The following is a 22,026-nucleotide window of genomic DNA, read 5'->3' on the forward strand; positions in this document are numbered from 1 at the left end:
ACTGTTTATATACTTAAGTTCTCTGTATAAGGCTATCCTAGCTCTAATACAGAGTAAGGCCTACATTTAAATGCACTTGAGTATACATTTGAAAATATGCATTGAAAAAAACCTAAATATTTCCATTGCTTTCCCTAGTTTTATATTTTGAAACAAAAAGAAATTTTCGATGATCTCAATGGATTAGAAAATTCATAAGTAATAATCACATACTCATACAGGTAAGGTACTCATATCTAGCTTTGAGCACTTGAAGAAAAAAAATTACATAAATTTTTAAACCACTCTTTATACACAGTGTAATTAGTAAATATGCCATATACATTAGGTCACATTGTAAGTGTGGTAGCGGGTTGAGATCTTCGGTTATGTGGCACGATGCATGCCTACATATGCACATTGAGACGGTTTTCATGTTTTGTGGAAGCAGTGAATATAAACATGGCAAACTTGCTGAGAAACCTTGTTCTTCCATTTTTGTGTTTCTTGTGAGAGTCAACATTTTATCTTCCATGTGCAATTTATAATGTCACTGTAGCTTTCATGATCCTTGCATGCCTCACATGCGCCCATTGGATTAGTAGCAAATATGGGACAAAGGAAGGGGATATTCCTTTCAGTTAGAATGTCAGCATTGTGCATTTTCCGCGTCTGAAAGCATCTTACACTTTATAGAGAATCATTTTCAAATGAAAAATGTCGATGTTCCTGTGCAAAGTGGATATCGAGCAAGCCAGAGCAGTTACATGGGTGTTGGGAGGTCCAAGTCACCATCAGCCCCTTAGTGACCAGGCACATGCCCTGAGGATTAACAGCCTAGAGTTCCTCCTTATGGGGGCTGCATTTGCTTTTTACACTTTCAAGAATAAAATTATATTTAGCTTGAAACTACCTACACTGACTTAAGCATGTGCCCCCCATGTGTAAATGAGGACAAAATAAAGAGGAAAATAAATGGCTGCGTGTTTTAGTGTTTTGTTTAGAGAGTAAACCGTCTGGGAAAAACACAAGTTATAGTTCATGCTTGGATCATTATTTACTTTTGGCAAATACAACATTACCTCAACTGAACTGATGCCTGAGTTATCCTTCTATAATGCAAATCTGAGCCTGCCATACTTTGTTTGTAATCCTCCAATGACCAAATGACCCTTGATTACCTGATTGGTAGCAAGCCATCATGGCTGTGGGAAGGAACTCTGTGCTTACGAATGAGCTACAATGGGATTCACAGAATAGAGTCCTCCCAATGGGTACATTGAGTAAATGCCTCTGTAAACCCAAGGTGTTTGTGGGAATTCCATAGCCAACTGACTTCAGATCCAAACTGCGACTCTTCCCTGGGTCTCCAGCCTGCTGGCCTATATTACAGAGTTCAGACTTGTCAGCCTCCTCAGTTGTATGAGCAATTCCTTAAAACCAATCTTTCTCTCTCTTTTTTTCCTATCTCTCTACACACACTCACACTCGTGCACACACATGCAAGTGCACAGACACACCCTATTAGTTCTGTTTTTATGGAGAACACTGACTGCTACAGGAAGGTTGGATGTCTTCCAGATGGCTGTATGAATACCACCCAGCCTCTCCAGGTAGGATTTGCCATAAAGTTCCTTGTCAAATCCTGTCACAGACTCCCTCTTAGAATTATTTTAGAACTAGGTCAGTAGAGATCTGTTGGATGCATTGGCTTCACCTTTGTACTCGAATTATTCCGACACGCAGGACTGGCCATCCCAGTAGTCACTATTACATCTCTAGAACGCCTGTGCTGAAAAGCAGCAACTTTGAAGGTTATTTCTGCTATGCCGCATCCTGCTGTTCGCTGCCCCAGGAGGCAAAGGGTTGATATCAGTGGAAGGGCTGAGAATAGAAGACAATGGGGGAGAAATAGCAGAGAATCCCATACCTCCATCAACATTTTGGGCGAAATTGTTTCCAACATCTGCAACAATTAATTAATACTACATGGTGAAATGACTTGGCTAGAGATGTTTTCCTCCTGTGATTACAATTTTAAGTATTTGTGGAAGAGTTCATCAAATATGAAAAATAACAAAATTTTTCATATGACAAAATATTTTTTTCTAGATATTTGCCATGCCCTGTTATTTTAAGTATTAGGATAGTGAGGTGGTTTTAGAAGAAGCTTTTTTAGAAACACTGAATAGAATCCTTTATTTAAAAGGACATGTTTAATTTGATAGTGAAACCAGAGTTGATTGGTTGGTTGAAGGGTGGGCAGAAGGTTGAGAAGCAATTTTTGGGGGGATCGCTTAGGTGAAGTATCAAAATTTGCTTGACTCTTTGCAGTTTGGAACTCTGTATCTCAGCCCTGGGGGGAATAAAGGGAATTTGCTTCTGGCACAAATCTCCAGGGGCTCTTTACCCATGGCTCTAAACGGAAACTTCTGCAATCACTTCAACCTTTGGTCAGGACTCTCCCCTGTGGAGATCTCTCCCTTTTACCACGTACGTATAGGTTATTTGTTAGCTGTCTTTAAGAATATTAATTTAGACAAAGAAACAAAGATGGAATTTTTTTTTTACTTTAAAGCTGTGTTTGACTATTTGCTCTACTGTATATTCTATTGCCTTTTATTTCTTTTATGCCTATCGTTATGGGGGAAAGCTCCTTCTCTTGCCTGACTTTTCATGTGTCGTGACTCCACTAGCACACTAGCATAATACTCTTCACTCTTATTCATTCTACTCCAGACAGGCATTTAATTGGAAAGTTTGGAAGGAAAAACTGTGCATGTGAGCCAGCATACATCCATCTCTCTTTGTGTGTGTGTGTATGTGTGTTTTTCGTTCATTCTCTCGCTTTCTCTCCTTGAAGAACTGGCCTGCCTGCAGAATGTGTATACTCTTGGATGACCTTCTCCAAACTATAATTTTCAGCCTGCATGCTCAAAGGTGTAAGCCATATATTTCAAAATGATTAGCTGCAGCAGAAATAAAGATGATAGCCTGTCTCCATCTGTCTTACTTTTTATTTCAGACCTTGAGCAAGGAAGAAGGGTGCTATTTATTCAGTGCCTCAAGAATCCAGATGATGTAAACATTGTTTGAAACAAACAAATCCTTGGCTTCTGCATGAAAATGAAGGATTGCCAACATATATTTACCTAGATTTCATACTGTTATTATAACTCCTTTATTTTTTTAATTGTGACTCAAAATTGTGTGTGTGTGAGAGGGCCCAATTTGACATATTCTTACTTTTCTCTTAAAAAACCTAACTCAGTTTCTTCAATTAGCTGTCCTGACACTTCATTTTCTCTGAGGTGAAATGATAATCTGTACTTATATTAGGATAAGTCAAATGAATACAGATGAAGATTTCTGATGGCAAACACCTGTATTATAACTTCCTTTGCTCTATTACAGTGTATAAATTTGACCCAAAACAAATAGCTTTAACAATTTTCTTTTTTTTTAATTTTTTACCACAGATTGTGCTATTTTGTAGAACTAACATGCACTGCCATGACAAACCTTTTAATTCTTTATTACTTTTAGACATTACGAGGAGCCGAGATAGAGGTTGATGACTGTCCTGTTACTGTATTATGATTACTTTATTCTTTCCTTGGGCGTCCCCATTAATTTAGAGGTAGCATTTCTCTCCAATGAGAAAACCTATTAAAACCAAGAGCTAAATAAAAATTTCTCTTCTCGGGAACTTTCTTAGAAATTGGAACCGTAGGGCTTTCAATAGAGGTAGGATGCTATCCTAGCATCATAATGTTTAACCATACAAAAGCTATGACAAACTAGTCAAAACTCTTGAAACTGGCTATATTGGGAGCAGAGAGATATAGAACTCTAAAGGACATAATCTGAGACTATATGTATGTCACAGTCAACACTTCAGAGGGGGCTGATAAAGAACACTATTCATCCTGACAGGCTCACTGAGGTAATGAGCTGAGTCAGCAGAAGAGAGGCCACTCCTGGAGGAGCACCATGGTAGCTGTTATCATAGCTGCTGGGAATCCTACACTGAGGTGTGGTTTCTACAAAAATGAGAGAGAGGACAGAACGCCATTTGTGACACTTGAAATCTCTTTGGAGGTAGCACTGTGCACCTGAGACTCTGTGACCAAACTAGAAATGTGGCTATTGTTTCTGAGTGCCTCACAAGGTTCATCCTGATTCCCTGGTCATGGTGCCCCTTGGCCTCCATTTAGTCTTATGGTGCGCTCCCTTGCTATCTCCCTGAAATTTTGTGTTCTTCATGAAACTATTCTATGTTGTCTCGCAAATTATTGTAACTTAAAATCTTTTTAGCAGTTCCATTTGGCATGTATCCCTCCAGGTCCATCTCCAGAATGAATCAAAATCCCTGATGTTGATATGGCAATTTCTAGAAAGTATGATTCTGTCGTCTGGCTCAAATATCCTTAAGGTTAATTGTGGATGAGTCAAAGTCAAAATAAACCCCTTCTCATTTGCCCTGCACAAAGAAAGGAGTAAAAATCATGGTGTTATTGATGAATGGGACAGAATTAATATGAGGATTCACTGGTAAGATAAGGGATCTAAGAAATATAGGCCCAAGTGTCAAGGTGATAAGTGACAGGAACTCACCTGTCAATTGGACCAATGACTCTAAAATCAATGATCCTATGAGCTACTCTTGCTATAAGACTCCAAATTATTCCAGAAATTGCAGTTTATTGGGAGTATTTTGTTTCCACCTAACTCCACAAGCACCATGGTATTCCATCAATTCTACTGCTCTGAAATGATTCTGAGACCACTACTTTTTGGGTTTCCAGGTCTGCTGAAAAGATTATATTGGTATCATACATTGAAGACTCAAGAATAGGGCAGCTTTAATTTTGAAGATTTTTGAAGCAGTGATAGGACTGAGTTGACCCAGAGCATGTGGTCAATGCTTGCGCTAACTGCGCTAATGCAGTGCCATCTACATTCTCAATGATATCACTGGTCTGATGAATGTGAACCCTGGAACAAAGAGAATGACATGAATGAATGGTAAGATCCCAAGTGTTACTGGAAATGTATCTGAGTTCTTCCAAATGCCTGTAGATTTATTGGAACAAATGTCCTACAGCAGAAGCTACTTGTTTGATCACATCGAAGGTACTATGCTTGGTGTTTCCTTTCATGCACATGCTCTCAGAATGGGGGAGAATGTGATTATAGTCAATTAGTAATGACTTGACAGCACTTTTTTATGCAGTATTGAAACAAGTGGTAATTATCTGATTAAAAATACTCCTTCAAATTACATGAAACAAGAAACATTAATATAGATCTATTTTTTCCGAAAATGAACTGATACATTTGATTAATCCTTGAATTTCCATTTTCAGATATTGTAGGAATCAAAGAATAGACTTTAGCCCAAAATTATACAGTATATAATCTAATGTTTACTTTTATAATTCTGAGCTTATATTTCCTCTGGTCTTTATTATGAGGATCAATTATTTGAAAATTATTTAAATTAGGATAATTCTGAAAATGAAATTCCTTGAAATTTCTGCTTATTTTGGATTGTGCATGCTTAGGAGGTTGCTATCCCCAAATTTAAGAATTTTGTGATAAATGTTTCTACAACCCTATAGAAAGAGAGTTGTCTTTTAACTTCAGCCTGTATTTTGAATAAAAGTTCATTACTTTGAGTACTTTTATTTTGAATCAAGGTGGTTATGAACAATTTGAGGATGGAGAATAAGTTTTTCTCATGTTTTTGATATCTTCCTACCTGTGTAGGCCAGTATTTAGAATAAACAAGAGCTCCATAAATAGGCATTGAATTAAAGTAGCATAGGGATCCAGACTCTATCTTTTCACTGTGACCTGAGTCTACGTAATTTGGTGAACATCTCGTTTGCTTTCTACTCTTCAGGGACACCATGTTAGCTTAACTTTACTCTTTATGGAGATGGTAACAAATTCATGATAATACAGGAATATCTTATTGAATGATTTGAAAATCACTTATGAATATGAAGGTTTAAGAGAAAGCTAGATGCAAATTATAACAAGTATTTAAATATAAAGCTTTCTAATAAGAGTTTTTTAAATGATTTTTGCAATAGCTATTCAGTAACATTTGAAAGACTGGTTAGAGTAGTTACTTTTCAGAGACAAATAATGGAACTTCTTCAGGATGGTCAACATAGATTTAGAAGACAGCCTCAACTTTATTATAGAATTTCTCAGAATTTAGAGCAACATTGCAGACAGGAAACTGCCAAACTAGCTTCCAGTCCTTCGCTATTACGCTTGACCTTTAACAAGTTTTACCACAGTAGGCATACTAGATGCATGTTTTAAAATAGTGAATACCTTCAAAGATATTTTCAAGTGAATGAAAAAAAAACACATATAGTAAGAATTCTTTCAGATGTAATATATTTAAAAAATGTTCTGTTGTTTGTGGAATGAATGAGTTTCTGTAATGAGTTTCACTACCTGCCATGAAATCAAGAACTGTTTTTTTTTTTAGAAAGCTGAGAAGCAACAAGAAGATTTTCGGGCAATGACTGACATTTCTTCTCCAAGAGAGAAGTTGATTTGAGTCAGAGTTTCACATCTAGAAACATCCAGTTGACTAGCACTTAAAAAATCACGAGAGGGAAAGTCTCGTGAGTCCAACCAAGCCTCCAACTAAACTGAATTTTAGTTGTTTATATAAATTTTAGAAAATGCCAGAAAAAAATTGAGAGGTGTGAGATTTTAGAATTTCTAAGTACCTATTTTTATTTCTTGACAGACTCCATTAACCCTGATCCAAGATTGAGATTGTTTACAGATTTTCTTTTTTAAACCATGAGAACATGAACTATGTTGATGTCCAATATCTTCTCTAGAGCTAACATTCAGTAAACATTTTAGATTGATTATGAAATGGCCACATTGTAACAATTTGATAGCTCTGTCTGTGTGTATAATTTTGTCCTTTCATAAGGATCATTGGTGACTGCATTCATTTGGAGGGAGGCCATTACAGGCTGACTTCTGTGCTACTGCAAATTGTCTTAAAGCTGAGTTCAGTGCATTTACTAAAATGCTGTGAGATTAATTTTTAAAATTTGTGACCAATACTAATATACACTTTTTTTTTTTTTGCAGCATTACTGCTGTTTAGATGGAATAGCACAATATACTATGTTGATGAGGTAAAGGAGATAAAAAACAGGAAACTGATGAGCCATAGTGAAATATGATTGAGAACAAATTGATTTCATAAAACAAATATAATTGGCATGACAGTAAAAGGTGTACTATCCACATAGGTCAAACTCTATTATAGTGACTTCCAAGAGAACTCAGTATATAGGAACTTTAAATAAATAAGGAAAATAAATGGGCTTTTCCATGGTGCCTATACATGTTCTGTCTCAATGTTCCTTGTAATGGAACTCATTAGAGAGATTTGACCTGCACATCTAAGAATTGATTACCCATGATAATGTGAGATCAAGCAGGCATCCTTTCTAGAATTAATACCATCTTGCATTTATAAAATGCTTTATTACACTGATGTGTCCCCTCCCCCCCCCCCCCCACCTATTATCCCATATTTTAGGACAATAATAGAAGAAGAGCCATGAAGAAAAGCAGTTAGATGCCCAGGTGAAGTGCTTGGTCTTTGGGTTCAAATACTAGTCCACCATACAGGCATTGTGGCAGCTTGGGATTATTACTTAGCCATCCTCTTTCTAAATTTCTTCATTTCCAAAAAAGGAATAATAATGGGACTTACATCATAGAAATTTCAATGAGAATTAGATGTACTGTACATAGCACTATGATTTACTGGCAGTAGACACTTAATAAACATCTGTAGTGTCATGGGATATATAGGGTACGTGTGAGACTGTTCACAGATGAGAAGCTGAGTAACAAAGGGGTTAAGTGCTTCTGAAAGAGGTTTGATGCTTCTTATTAAAACAAATTGACTCAGCTTTATCTGTAGCAGGGCTTCTATCAGAACTAATGTTATTAAGCAAATGGAAATGTTGTGCTTTCATCTCTATGTTTTCTTTTATCCAGTCATTTTTAGAGAGACACCTGAGAAATGGAAAGAATTCTATCTTATCATGCTAGATAATTTACTCCATGAATTTGGATTACTCACTTCTCCCTTCAGGGCTCAGTTTCTTTGTCTACGAGTAACCTCTAAGGGCCTTTTCAGAGTGAAAATAATATTATTTCACACACTAGATCATAAAACTCTTGAACTCTGAAGTTTGACCCTAATAAATAAATTTCCTAAATTAAAAGAAAAGAAATCCACATTGTGACCATGAAAAATGCTACATTTTATTTTATGTGTATTATTTAGGCACTGATATTTTCCTAGCTCACAACTTGCTTTGGTTTAGCATCCCATTTCAAAAAATAAGTTATAATGAAAATTCAGATGCATAAATTCAACTTAGTATTGACAGCAATTATGGAATTAAAGTTTTCCCTACCAAGTTCAAATGTGACCATTAATAATGTATTGTGTGTTTCTGTGTGCATATGGTATAATGAATCACAGCTTTACAGAATGACAAAATCAAATCTGATATGGGTAAATATTTCTGAAAGCCTACATGATTTTCATTAAATAATTCACATTTTCAGTTAAGGAACTACTTTCTAGACTTAATATGATACTTTTATTTTTCTCTATTCTCCCTTTCTAAAGATTAGGCTTATATGATTATTTGAATACAGCGACTTTTTTTTTAAAAAAGAGGGATAAAAAAATCATAGACATTTCCACAGTTTCATATTATAGATAATTTTATAACACTTGATTTTTGTATGCTGTGAATATCTGCAAAGGCAACTTAATTTGGATCTACTCTGTGTTTCTACCACATTTGGGAGGCAGAGATAATTTTGGTGGACAAACAGATATAAGAAATCAGTTTCTAATTGTCTGATTTATGACATAATCTGAATAGTTGTTAAATTGTTGATCACAATTTCCACAATTAACAAAGGATAAGCTAAAATCTCTTATATCTACTTTAGTAGAAAAAAAATCCCAGTATAGTTATAACTCTTTATATTTCAAGTGTATTTTTATAATTCATTTTACATTTATTATTTAACTCACTTGACATGATATTTTCCTCCATGGACTCCCATCACTCATGCTGCAATCCTGATTTTTAGACTTTTAGTATAAGCCCTGCTTCTGACATCTGAAACTGAAAATTCAATTCCTCGCATTTATTCCCTGTGGAAGTTGTATCTACATATATCACAGTTATAAACTAGTTTAAACCTAAAGCATAGCCTGAATTAGCAAGAGAATTTATAACTTTCCTAAGTGTTCATAAACAAGAAATCTGAGTAAATTTGCATTGCTAAAATTCAGGGTAAAAACTTCCTCAACAGTATTTCAATGATCAACTTCCTAATAATAAAAATAGGGGTAGTGCTAACTTGAAATACAATTTTGGTAATACCTTGAAGATGTCTATTTTGTAACTCTTAGTATTAATGTCCAGATCAGCATCTGGGAAACCCCCACAGTCATACCATATGATTGCAATAATAACAGTTAAGATCTAGTGAATCCCTTCTTCAGTTGCACAACCCAGTGGTTCCAGATTATTATGGAGTTTGCAAAGACTATCCCACACACACATACACACACACAATCTTTATGAAGAAGTGACCATGTTGTTTCCTGGCCTGACTTGGTTCATCAGTAAAATGCATTGTCTGAATTATTTAACTTCTCCTTAAACTACATGGCTTTACATATGATATTTTATGCAGGAAATCAGCAGATTCAGATGAAGGATATCCTTCACAAGGCACATATAGGAATCAAAATTTATAGACAAAGGGATTTAACAAGTGGAAATTAGACATTTAAAAGGAATCATTTTTGAAAAAGTATAAATATGACTAAATTTCCAATAGGCTGGACCACTTGGCACATGTGGAACATATTGAGATTATTTTGAAAGCACAGAATTCATTAATCTGTTAATAGTCTCAATTTCAGCTAATCATGCAGAGGTATGTCCCAGGATCTTGAAGATCCAGTAGCTCTAATTCCCTAAACTACAGACAGGGAAACTGAGATCCCAAAAGAGCCACCCAGTTACTTAGTAACGTATCTTCTTATTCCTTACCCCAGTGTTCTTCTTATTTGCTGTGTGACTGTAATGAGAAACAGACATAAAAATACTGAGAGATGTTAATGAATTGACCAGAGTTTGGAGAAATGAGAATTAAAAACAAAACAAAACAAAAAACCCCAATGAATGACACTGACTATGAAATTACCTGAAGATAATTATATAAGGAAGATGATAGGTGGCTGAGAAAAAAAGAAAGAAAAAATTTCCATAAATATTTGGTAAATATGTTTTGCAGTTCTTTTGGCCATGTATAAGAGGAGAGCCTTTAAAGACCAGTTTTTCCATACTCTCCAATTCGTTTTATAGTAACAAAGTGATATCTTTGAATAAATGACTTGGTATACAAAAATTACAGAAGAGAAAAATTTTAAATATGTTGTATAGCAATTTCTTCTTTTAAGAAATAGTACAGTCAAAATCATAAAAACGATTTTTTGTATTATTTTCATTATTATTATTATTATTATTATTATTATTATTATTTGCACCTAGCCTAAAAGATCAGGGGTCACATTTATTGAGGGCTACAACATATTCTGGTTTGAACCTGAAAAAAAGATGGAGTCTTGCATACTCATCTATTATCATCTTTAAACTATGTCAGCCTACATACTGCCTGGAGTAAATATTTACCAGTGGTTACTACTGTCCAGTCTTGAAATAACATGTAGTTTATAAATGAAAGTTGAAAATACAATTTTGTTGGAGAGCGAGGGCAAGTATCTGACCTAGGTATTTTAGTTACATCTTTTCTGAGGCATTAAGATCTTGACTTAAGTTTTAAATTGGCTTTAGGTATCTCTTGATAGATTGCTACCCAAATAATTAGTAAGGGATTTACAGGGAAAAAATAAATTTAAACTCGCCTTCAGGTAATTCTAAAATTTTCTCTCTGAAGATTATGTTAAAGGTAACCCATAACAGTAAAGGTTCTGATGCAGATTTCCACTCTGATGCCCTCACAGAGGGGTACGTAGCATTAAGAGGTCTATATGGCAATGAATTACCACATAGCTTATGCAAATCCATAGCAATACTGTGCTCAAATAAGGATCTTGGTTTCAATACATTTTTTCAGAAATGCACTGGCTCCTCTTTAAAGGGAAATCTGACTCCACATGAAGAAGCAAAAAACAATCCTAAAGTCAATGCTCATTTCTTTAACTATGATATTGCTGACATTTTCTTATCAAATCAAACCAAACATAACTCTGTGGCTCCTTAGAATATTTTAAAATAAGCATCCATATGAGATACTATGAGTGTAAATGTATGAAAACTAACATCCATGAAGCTACCTATAATTACTGCTCCTTTATCAAAACAATAAAAGGAGGGCAATAGAGATCATGTCAAAGTATAAAGCTGTAATCACATTAGCAATCCCTTATGTAACAAGAAAACAGTAAAGTGTAAAAGGCTCGATTCTAAAGAATTTGAATAAAAGGAGACAGGAGACCTTTTCTCAATTTCTGCAACCAAGGGAGTTAGTAGAGGTAGGGCAAAGAAATCTTTTAATTTAAATCTTTATATTAAATCATCATTATGGTTTTTTAACTAGAAATGAATAAATACAGTTTCCAACAAATATGTTCACCTGAAAATTTTTCAATAATTTTAAGGTAAATTAAGAAGCAGCGAATGTAAGAACTTCATATTTGATACTTCGTTCATTTTTTATTCTTTGTGATACATAACTAGGGGATTAAAAATGAAGATATGAAAGATGATCTAGCAAGTAAAATGTAGTGTTTACTCCTAAAGGCAAAGGGACATCAGGAAATAGAGACTGGGCTTTTCAACTGGATACAGTTTGTTTCTTTAATGGCTTGGAGTAAATGAAGAAAAATATTAAAAATTGTTGATCTTGGTGGTAGAAACATGAAGATACATTTACATTGCTTATACCTTTTGTGTAGTATGAACTATTTCTAAATTAAAAATGATTTTTTCCTACCTTTTGTATTCTAACTTACAAAGACAAGTTTATATCTGACTTCTTTTGTGAAATTTTAAAACGTTTGTTTTCCTCATAAGTTAGAGATTTCCTTTTCCTCAAAGTTCAAAACCATATATTTAAAATAAGTAAATTTATATAATTTAGAGAACTGTCAATTAAACAAAACTTTCAGCAGAAAGATAAAATTTTAAAGCTTTTAATGTATTCCATACCTAATAGCTTTATTATCCCCTTTTATGTTTATATAATTAATTTTGAGTCATTTTATATGCTTTCTGCATGTTATCTAACATTTCAGAGGCATAAACATGGCTATTTTACTCAAAATATCAATTAATGCATCTGTATAAATGGATTTTCTCTTAGAGTTATCAGACACTATGTAAATACAGAAATATCCTTTATAGAATTGTTGAAGTAAACAAGTGTGACTATATTCCAGGATCAGATACCGGGGCATTTTGTGTTTTCTTCTCTTAGTGAATGCAATTTTTAGAAGTAAAATTAATCCTCTAGAAAACAAAAACAAAACCTAGAACATAGGAGCTTCAGGTATTACTAAGAGTGTATACGTAAAAATTTAAACAAAATCATTATAGATGATTTTCTCTGTTAACTTCAAGGATAATTTGTTTAGACAAAAATCACTACCTTAAATACCTTACAAAAATTCATCATAACAGCAAACATACCAAGCTGGTTTAAATATAAGCTGCAATGGGATTACCTTAGTTATATCTTGAAGAACACCTATAGTCGCTGTGTATTAATTATAAGAGAAAGTGGATATAAGTTTACAGATCTTCTTAACCTTTCTCTCTTTTTTTTTAATGCGGGCATCGTAACTACTGGCTTGCTTTTTATGCTAAGCACACTCTGTTCATTCACAATTTGAAGCTTGTACATAGTGTCCAATAATGGTAAAGCACTTGCAAAAATGTTGCACCTGGAACAGGGAGGAGTGAGGAGAGCAAAGGTCAAATCCAGGCCTTAATAAGCATTGACTAAACAGACTTTAGACTCAGTGAAAAGTCCAGACGACCCCTGCAGCGTCATCTTACAGCTCTGATTTTCTTCTTTTCAAGATGTAGTATAATCCATAAATACAACCAAATCACTAGCAGCTTAGGCTTTGGTTTGGTTTTTATCTTCCAGGGTTCCCCCCCTTCACAGAGATTTGAAAAATTAACCCTTTTCTGTCCTCAGACAAACCAAAGAATGAATTTCTTCCTGGTCACTGTTGTCAGCTTAAATCTTTACGTCCTTTTGGGGCTTGGGGGGCACTCTGTGAAGTGCTTACAACCAGAGCAGTGGCCAGAGTGTTTCATTTTCTCCCCTTAAACGTCAACGGATATCCCAGAGATGGCTAATAGCAACAAGGTGATCAGAGACTCTACAGATCAGTGAAATATGTCTCTTTCATGAATGCTTCTAAGCAATAAACATAATACTTAAAACCTTACATGGGATTTTGGTTTAGTTCTGGTTTCCCATCACACACAGGTTACATTTCCATACAGATTTCTAGATAATCCATACGGATGATAAAAATATAATCAACTAGAATCAACTTTTTGACATATTTGCCTCATTCTGGATTCCCTGGTACAGTTCCCACTCTCATACTCTTACGGACATAATCTCTTTTCATACCTTTGTTCTATTCCACATTTGCTAAGGGAGAGGTTAGGCCTTTTAAGTTAAAACAGCAAATTTCCCTGCAGGAAATATACCAAACCAAGAATGAATTGGAATGAAGAGTCCACCTTAAGTACATTACTTGAGAGAAAACTTGCACTCCAAAGTGGGTATAGTCCACGTGCTGGAAGTGAGAGCTGTCCAATCACATTCAGTGTAATCCTGTTATTCTATTTACAACACTGCAGATTTTCAGAATGCCAAAGACACCTGCATCTGTCCCTACATTTATTCTTTTGATGTCACATATACCCTGTTTGCCCCACTTCCTTCACAGTTTAAAGATATAAAATTAAAAAAAAAAAAATCAGCTCTGAGTGTAAACCATAGCTGCATAATTAAGGGTGAGGCAGTCTTACCTAAGCAGGAGTGGCTGAGAACATAGAAACTGGGTGAGAAGCCTCAAATGTTCAGATGTGTGCTCTAGTCTGGGGGAAGATTCTTTAGAAGGAACGTGAAAACAGATACAAATGGTGTCCCTGGAGAGTTGAACGGGGCCTGGGTTTCTCGAGGATCTCTGTCTCTGACTGATGATCACAGGCTTACAGAACAGGAAAGGGGATACAGTGAGGGGCAGACATTTTACACAGCTGCAAGGCTCCCAAAACTGATCACAATTTCTCCTGTGCTATTCATCTAAAGAATTAGGATATACAGGAAAACAGACTAGCAAACCTCAACCATGATCCCATATAAATAAAAATACTAAAATTCATTTAGTATTTCTGATTATCTGTGATCCCACAGAATCAAGACCCGTCTATTTTTCAGAACAACATGGAAGAAGAGAAAGTGGGAATAACTCAGATATGTATTCCTTGTTTATACCTGTTTTGAACATCCTAGCTTCAGCCATCTGAATTTACAGCACCAATATAATTTTAATTATTTTTCCCAAGATCCCGTTATCCATTATCTCCTACATAAATGGCAAGATTCACTGTCAATTAGAATTTGTTGTTTTAGAAGTAAAACTTAGCTAAAAATGTGTATAATTTTTAGACTTTGTATTACGCTTTTCTGTTTATATTTAAATGTCTCAAGTTTCTAAATGTATTTTATGCATTTAGGGTAATAGAACAAAAATGGGCTAAATCATTACCATATATATTTTTTTCTAATGGATTTTTTAAATTCATGAATCAGGAGAAAAATTATCAAAAATAAGACATCGTAATTAATGCATATACTTCATGATATTATGAGAATTTAAATATTTTGGTAATACAAATTAACTTTTTACAAGGTTCATAAAGAATTGACTTTATATGTCGATGGCTCAGAATGTGTCTTCATAAGTGTGAATCCCATAGGCACCTGAATTTCAATTTTTGTGAAATTTTGATGCAAAGAAATCCTAATTGATCTGATCAGTCATCAGATGCATTTTTCCAACAATTGCACTAGGGTGGCTTTTGACGAGACATCCCACTGTTGACAACTAGTGGATTTGCTTGAGGTAAAAGGCTACCTGCAGAAGAATGAGCAAAGAATTCCAAATCAGAGACAGCGTTACTGTGAGGCCAATTTTTTTCAATGACGCTGATGTTTAATTCAGAGTTTTTCTAATCTCTATTATATATTTTAAAAATATGCACTTTTGGTACATGTTTCTATCTTTATTAGTCAAAATAATGTCAGGGTCGGAAGGATAACTTGTTTTCATCTAACACTTTTACCATCCGAAAATTAAAATTTTAAAAAGAGAACATCTTTGACTCTTTGAAGTAATAAATAAACTATGAAGAAAATTATTTGAGTCAAGAACTTGTCCAGAAGAAACAAAACCTGAAAACTCACATGCCCACTTTCACAGAATATATGATTTGCTAAGTGAGCCACTGGCTATATAGATCATCTTCGATGCTTGCTATCTTTTTGTAATCCAAGTCCAGATGAAATCTCCAGATCTTTTTTCTTTTTTATATAACGACTACACACATAATGGACCAAGAATTTTATATGGTGGATATTTTAACATAAATTTAAAAGTATATGTATGTTCCAGTAATGATGATTTGTTCAAAATAAATTGAGTATCATCATTCTTTCTTAACTCAATCATTATGCCAATATTTTAATGCTTTTTTAAACCGATCACTTGCTTACCAGCTAGTTGAGAGACTATGGAGGTGCATGATAACTTTTTTGGGATTACATAGGATGAAATGGCAGAAACAGCCAACTCACGTAATTTGCCTTGAGGATTAATCTCGCAGCTATATTAATTTTAATAAAAATTAAATGTTTTCCATTAGTTTAGATTGGCTGGTAAGGGAAAAACACAAAGACAAAACTGAGGCAGTGAGCCTTACAATGCCTCCACTGATTTCTCCCCTGGCCCTTCCTCTGCACATGGTCAATTAGAATTGAAAATCCTGTGCTGATTTCATTCGCTGGAATTTTTAAGCAGGTCAGGAAGAAAGATGTTATTGAAAGGAAAAGTCTCATCTAAATAAGAAAGGAGCACGTGGCCATCTGGTCTTAGCTATACATATAAAAAGTTATTTCAGCTGAACTGCAGGCTTGATGTTTAAAAAGATGTGCCAAAAATCAACCCAAAATCTGTTTACGGTAAAATATCCCAAATGTTTCTTTTTCAACCTCCAAATATGCAGTACACAGTTCATTTCCTATCTGTGATTCATGAGCCCATTTGACCCCAGCGCCTCACTGAGCTTGACTGAGTTTCAGGCAGTGGAACATTCAATCACTCTTAGAACACTACTCCTTAATGGGATATCAACAGGACCGTGGGTCTTTTGAAAATTGTGAAAATAACTTGGATAGTTTTCACTCAAATTAGTTTTGAGTGCTGTCTGCATGTAGGCTTGAAAGAATAAAATCTGAAGCATGAGGCAACCAAACCAATTTTCCTTCCTTTCTCATTGTGACTTGAGGTTCCTGTTCATTCTCTGTGCAGTGCTCGGGCATCTACTCAAAATAATTTCAGGTCTCAAGCCTAAAGGCAAGTTTTTTAAAAAACCCAATCTATCCTTTCATAAAGAGAAATTATAGTGTGAGTCTACTTTTAGAAATCATCTTCATAATGTTAAGAAACAAAGTTTTTCTAAAAAATAACATTTTATACTGTTTGCCACATTAAAGTCATATCTTTTGATATGATTGAAATATGTTTTGATATGAGGCATTTGCAATAATTACATCATCAATACATTAATTTAGCCATCATCTGAGTATGTCCTTCTGCTAGAATAGATATAGCTATGTTGACCTCCCCATCTAAATTTCATTGTATTAAAATATGTTAATATTCTAACTCAAGATCCTTAAAAAAAATCACCTCCGGTTATAATAAAATACCAACAATTATTTTTGGTCATAAAACTACATTCAAATATATTTTATATATACCCTATCTATCCACATATGAAAGAACACATGATTATAATATCAACATATATGCTAAGCAAGAGAGTAGGTTTTCACTAAAGTGTTCAGATAAATAATTGAATTAAGGATATTCTAATATATGAAACAAGAATCTTGACATATCTCTGACATAAGATATCATTGGTTGTTTTTGTATATTTACTATGTTTGTTCTGCCATTTCAAATAAATCATTACTATTGTGTAAGAAGAATAAACTGTACTATAGTAAATTGTTCTTTCTCCTTTATGCTCTGAAAAACCATTTGTTCTTGAATTGGCGTTACGTAGTTCAACTATTTCAATCAAGTCCATTATCTTCCTTTCTTTGAAAGATGCCTTTTTAGTAACCTGTATCCCAGTGGGCAATGTCATGTTTTGTTTTTAGAAAGTAGGTGAAATTTAAATCCAACTACTTATTCATTTTTTATGTTTGACAAAACAATTATATAATTCATCCTCAGGCATGAACTCCACTATATGCTGGAAGAACTATTTATGTAAAAATTACGGAGTCAAGCCCAAAAATTTCTCAAAAAAGTTATTTATTAGTTCGCACTGGAGTCTTACCCCACAGAATGTCACCTAACTTGTGTAGCTTGTTTTTTCTAAGTACAAAATGTGTCTGTTCTTTGAGCTATATACTTTTCTCAACAAAAGTAACATGAAAGCAAAAAAGAACAAAACACTTTTTCTCTTGTTTTAAAACAATCACACAATACCTCAGCAAAAGTAATCTCAATTTATATGTTGTATAAATCGTGCTGTTCATATACATATGTCTTGCAAATCCTTTCAAAAATTAATCCTTTTCTAAGTATGCAAGAAAGAAGTATTCAGAGCATATTCCAAAATTCAAAATTCAAAAAAATAATGTATCAAATACTTGGTATATGGGAACTGGTAAGTATACCCGCCGTTCTACATTAATGAAGATTAACTTAAATTACATATCGAAACTTAGTAATTAAGAGACATTATGTATGCACGGTTGTTCTATATTTATGTCTCAGATATGGCAATATATTTTCATAAAATTACTAAACTTTGTTCTATTTGAATTAAGTAAAATAAAATAGTACACTTAAATACACACATTATTAAAAATCGAAACAACTTGTTTGGTGGATAACTGTTTAGTGTAAGACCCATAAAATAAACTTGAAAATAAAAACAAACACTGCACCAGCCCACAAAATTTTAACCCAATTATTCTCTAACCCAGAGCACATGAAATGAACATTACTTTTAAATCATTTGTATATATTCTTTCTTTAACCAATAAGTTGAGTGAAATGATTTAATGTTTGCAAAAATTTACATAGCAAATAAGAATCACCAAGTCATACCACCTACCAGTATTGTAGCATTTTTATCCAAGGGACCGCACAATGTTTACCATTTCTACATCCTATTCAGGGCATTGAAATTCAGCCACCTCTAAAATGTTCAACCAGCATATTATTAAGGCTTCCTAGAACCAGAAAACTCTGCCTGACTACAGACAGATACCTTGATAAACATGCCCATACTGCCCCATAAACACATCTTCAAGAAAGAGATAGCTACAAATAAAATAGTCCTTTCCTGTGGGTGTTGGTTAACCCCACAAACATGTGAACTTCCTATGGGCACACACCCAACAGACATTGGCGATTAGGTGATTGAAAATGTTGCCCACAAAGGCGAAATTTTATATGTGATGACATCACCAGCAAACCAGGGTTTCTCTGTGATATAATGATATAATTGCCTGGCTGAATGTGTCTCTTGAGTGTGTGTGTGTGTGTGTGAGAGAGAGAGAGAGAGAGAGAGAAAGACGGTTAAAGAACAGCATCATCAGAAATGCTATAACCTTCTGCAAGGTTTGCAAGAATCTTGCCACAGACCTTTGACTTTTTCCAGATTTCATACAGCTTAAGTTCATTCAAAAATGCATTTCCCACATGAGTAAATTGTGTTTTGTTTAGTTAGCACACTGTTAATCCTAAAATATCCCCTTGACGGGTCTGTCGAGAGATGAGATTTCTACACCCAATGAGGCATGTGTAGCTGTACAATATGATGCAGGAGTTGCAGGGTCCCTTGAGACCTGCATTTGAACGGATAAGACGTCTTGGTTTTAAAGGTAATGAAAGGGTTAAAAAATGAGGCTGTCTGGGGTAAAAGAAAGGGGATATTGTTGTCTTTAATCTTTCCGCAGTATGTGTAAGACTTCCATCCCGGATCTGCACATAGCAGTGGAATAGGCTCGGCATGCATTGCGTGCAAGGTCCTTGATTGTAGAGGGGGGAAAAAAACCTGGCTGGAGTCCAGACAGGCTGGAGCTCTGTTGATCATTATGTCTAGCCTTCAGGTGTCTCAGCACACAGTGGGCGGCGGTGGGGGAGGTGTAGATAACATGAGAGCAGACAAAGAAAAAAAAATGGTGTATTTTAAAAAGATTATGCGAAAATTTGTGTCCAAGTCCTCTTTAATAAATGAATCCTACCGTCTTGGACTTTTATAATTAGAACACAAGCTCTGCTCTGGCAGATCTCTTTAAGCCATAATTAGTTATGTCTGGAGCCTTTGAATAATTCCTTTCAATAATTGATGGAGTTGATACTCTCTTTTAAAAATAAGGAGGGCAATGTTTTCTTACAAACTCTCTTTTTGTTGGAGGGCTTTGTTCAAAATCTTCATCAGTCACAATCACATTGATTTGATCTGCCTTTTAATTTCTTATGAGACTTAGCTTATAACTTTTTAAGAATTTGGATGATTCTAGAAGTAAAGGCATAATGCATTGCTAGATTACCCTAGCTGAATGTAAAAAGAAAGCAATAATACAGGATCATTCTTCCCTCATTTGTTTCCAATTATTTTATAAATTAAAAAAAAAAACTGGTTTGTATGTGGCTTCTGTTTGAAACTCCAACAAAAAACCTTAGCAAGCATGTAAGTTAGATGCTAAGTGTATCTTTTGCCTTCTAGTAAGAAGAAATCCCAAATTCTTTTATTCTTCAAGCATTCTATAAAGAAGCTTCCGCATGCTTCCTCCCCACCCCCACATCCTCACTCCACCCTATTAGGAATTTCAAAAAAAAAAAAAATCTTTATACATGGAAGGCTGGATCCTGATACAGAAAGCTGTCTTATCCTTCTATCTTTACACTGACCACTTTAGCCAGTCACCTTTCACTTCTGCCGGGACTTTATTTCGCATCTTGTGGACGAAAACACCGAAACCAGCTCGGTCTGTATCATTATTATGAAATGAAAAGTGGTGGTTAAAAAATAAATAAAAAGAAAGCTCTGGCTTGAAGCCATTGTTCGGAATTTAAGAGCTATTTGCCCCCAAGTGTCTTAGCAGTCTTTCATAGCTAATTATAATAACTGTCAGATGTCTGGAAAGTCTATGGTACCCTTGTCAGTGGAGTCAGCAAAGTTTGTCTTTTATTTTTCTCGGGGACAGATCAGATCTGATGAGACGTAAAGAATGAAAAGAAGTGAACTAAGTACATATGTATGTGCCTTCATCTTTCCCTATGAACAAAGCAGCACACAGGAGCAATGTTCCGGGGTGCAGCCCTCCTGCAGCTACTCTTTGGAATGCCTGACTTTTAGTTTTAATTCTTTATCTTTAACATAATAAAGCATGCAACAATTGTCCCCGAAACATCTTCCTGCCTGCCGAATACCTTTCCGTACACATATAAAAGAGTGCCCTAAAAATCTTCAAATCTTTGATGCTTATGACATACAACTATTTTAATCAGTACACTTGACGGAAAGAAATGTATACTTACAATTTCAGAATGGTTATTTGTGCTAGTTCCTTGTCCCCGGAGGCACAGCAGAGGCTTTTGCCAGACTGTCCCTGATGCAGGTGCAGAATCCCCGTTTTCCTGAAGGAGGGAGGTAGGAAAGTGCTTCACAAAGTCACTCGGAACTCAGCCACTTGTGCTCAGGCATCCCTTGCTCCTGTGAAAGCTGTACTGTCTGCAGTTCTGAATTGAACTAAATTACAGCCCATGTGAAAGCCAGGGGCAGCGAGTCATGTGGGAGACACACAGCCGTCCTATTGGCCACCCAGCCATAGCTTAGGCACTCTGCCTTTTCCACCATTGGTGAATAGTTAAAACTGAAAGCATCTAGATCCTCCTCTTGAGCTTATTTGTCCTTTATGTGTGGAAGAATGACTGTAGGATTTTACAGTGACAGAATTAGTTAAGAAAGGGACTGAAGTCATCCTTCACAGAGACCAGTGGGAGGAGATTGGAAGCTCAGCTTTTTCAAGACTTTTTTTTCCCTTTTGATCCCCCAGCCCTGCAGTGTTGTCTGTGATTTGCCTGTTTGCCTGTCAGAAGAACGTGTTTGTTTATTTGTGTGTTTTCCCAGTTAACTTTGGAGGTGACAGAAAGTAAATTATCATCTCATTCCTTTGTGGAACTCAATCATGTTTTGAAGCACAAAATCATTTTTTTTTTTCAGTGATGAATTCACAGATTTTATTTTGATCAAGAAGCTTTGTTGCAGTTCTAAACTAGCAGGCTGAATTATTCAATAATGACACAGAAATAGAATTAACTTTTTTGAGTAGCTATTACGTTTTGGAGAAGGCAGGGGGAAAAATAACTCTGGAAAACATTAAAAGGCAACAATGTCAAGGAAATCAAAGAAAGGGCTTCAGCTAAGCAGGGATGAAGAGGAAGTATAATTTTTCCAAAGTCATTTTTTAAATTTACCTCTTATGGTAATGCAAAAATTTCATAAAACTGGCAGCGAGGAGTTACATTTCAGCTATTTCAGGATGATTTCATTCACCTGATTCCTAAAAATCTCTGGTGCA

General features: G+C 35.0%; 1 long non-coding RNA gene across 2 annotated transcripts in view; it reads right to left on the bottom strand.

The window, feature by feature from the left end:
* The window catches only part of LOC113242582 (uncharacterized), a 59,115-nt gene extending 37,930 nt beyond the window's left edge, over positions 1-21,185 (bottom strand). For both annotated transcript variants that reach the window (XR_003311980.4, XR_007191394.2), the window contains exon 1: positions 20,984-21,185. This is a non-coding gene — a long non-coding RNA (uncharacterized LOC113242582). The remainder of the gene's footprint in view (positions 1-20,983) is intronic.
* Positions 21,186-22,026: the final 841 nt, after the last annotated feature.

The sequence above is a fragment of the Ursus arctos genome, unplaced genomic scaffold (genome assembly GCF_023065955.2).
Source record: "Ursus arctos isolate Adak ecotype North America unplaced genomic scaffold, UrsArc2.0 scaffold_2, whole genome shotgun sequence".
In the NCBI taxonomy this organism is placed as follows: domain Eukaryota; kingdom Metazoa; phylum Chordata; class Mammalia; order Carnivora; family Ursidae; genus Ursus; species Ursus arctos.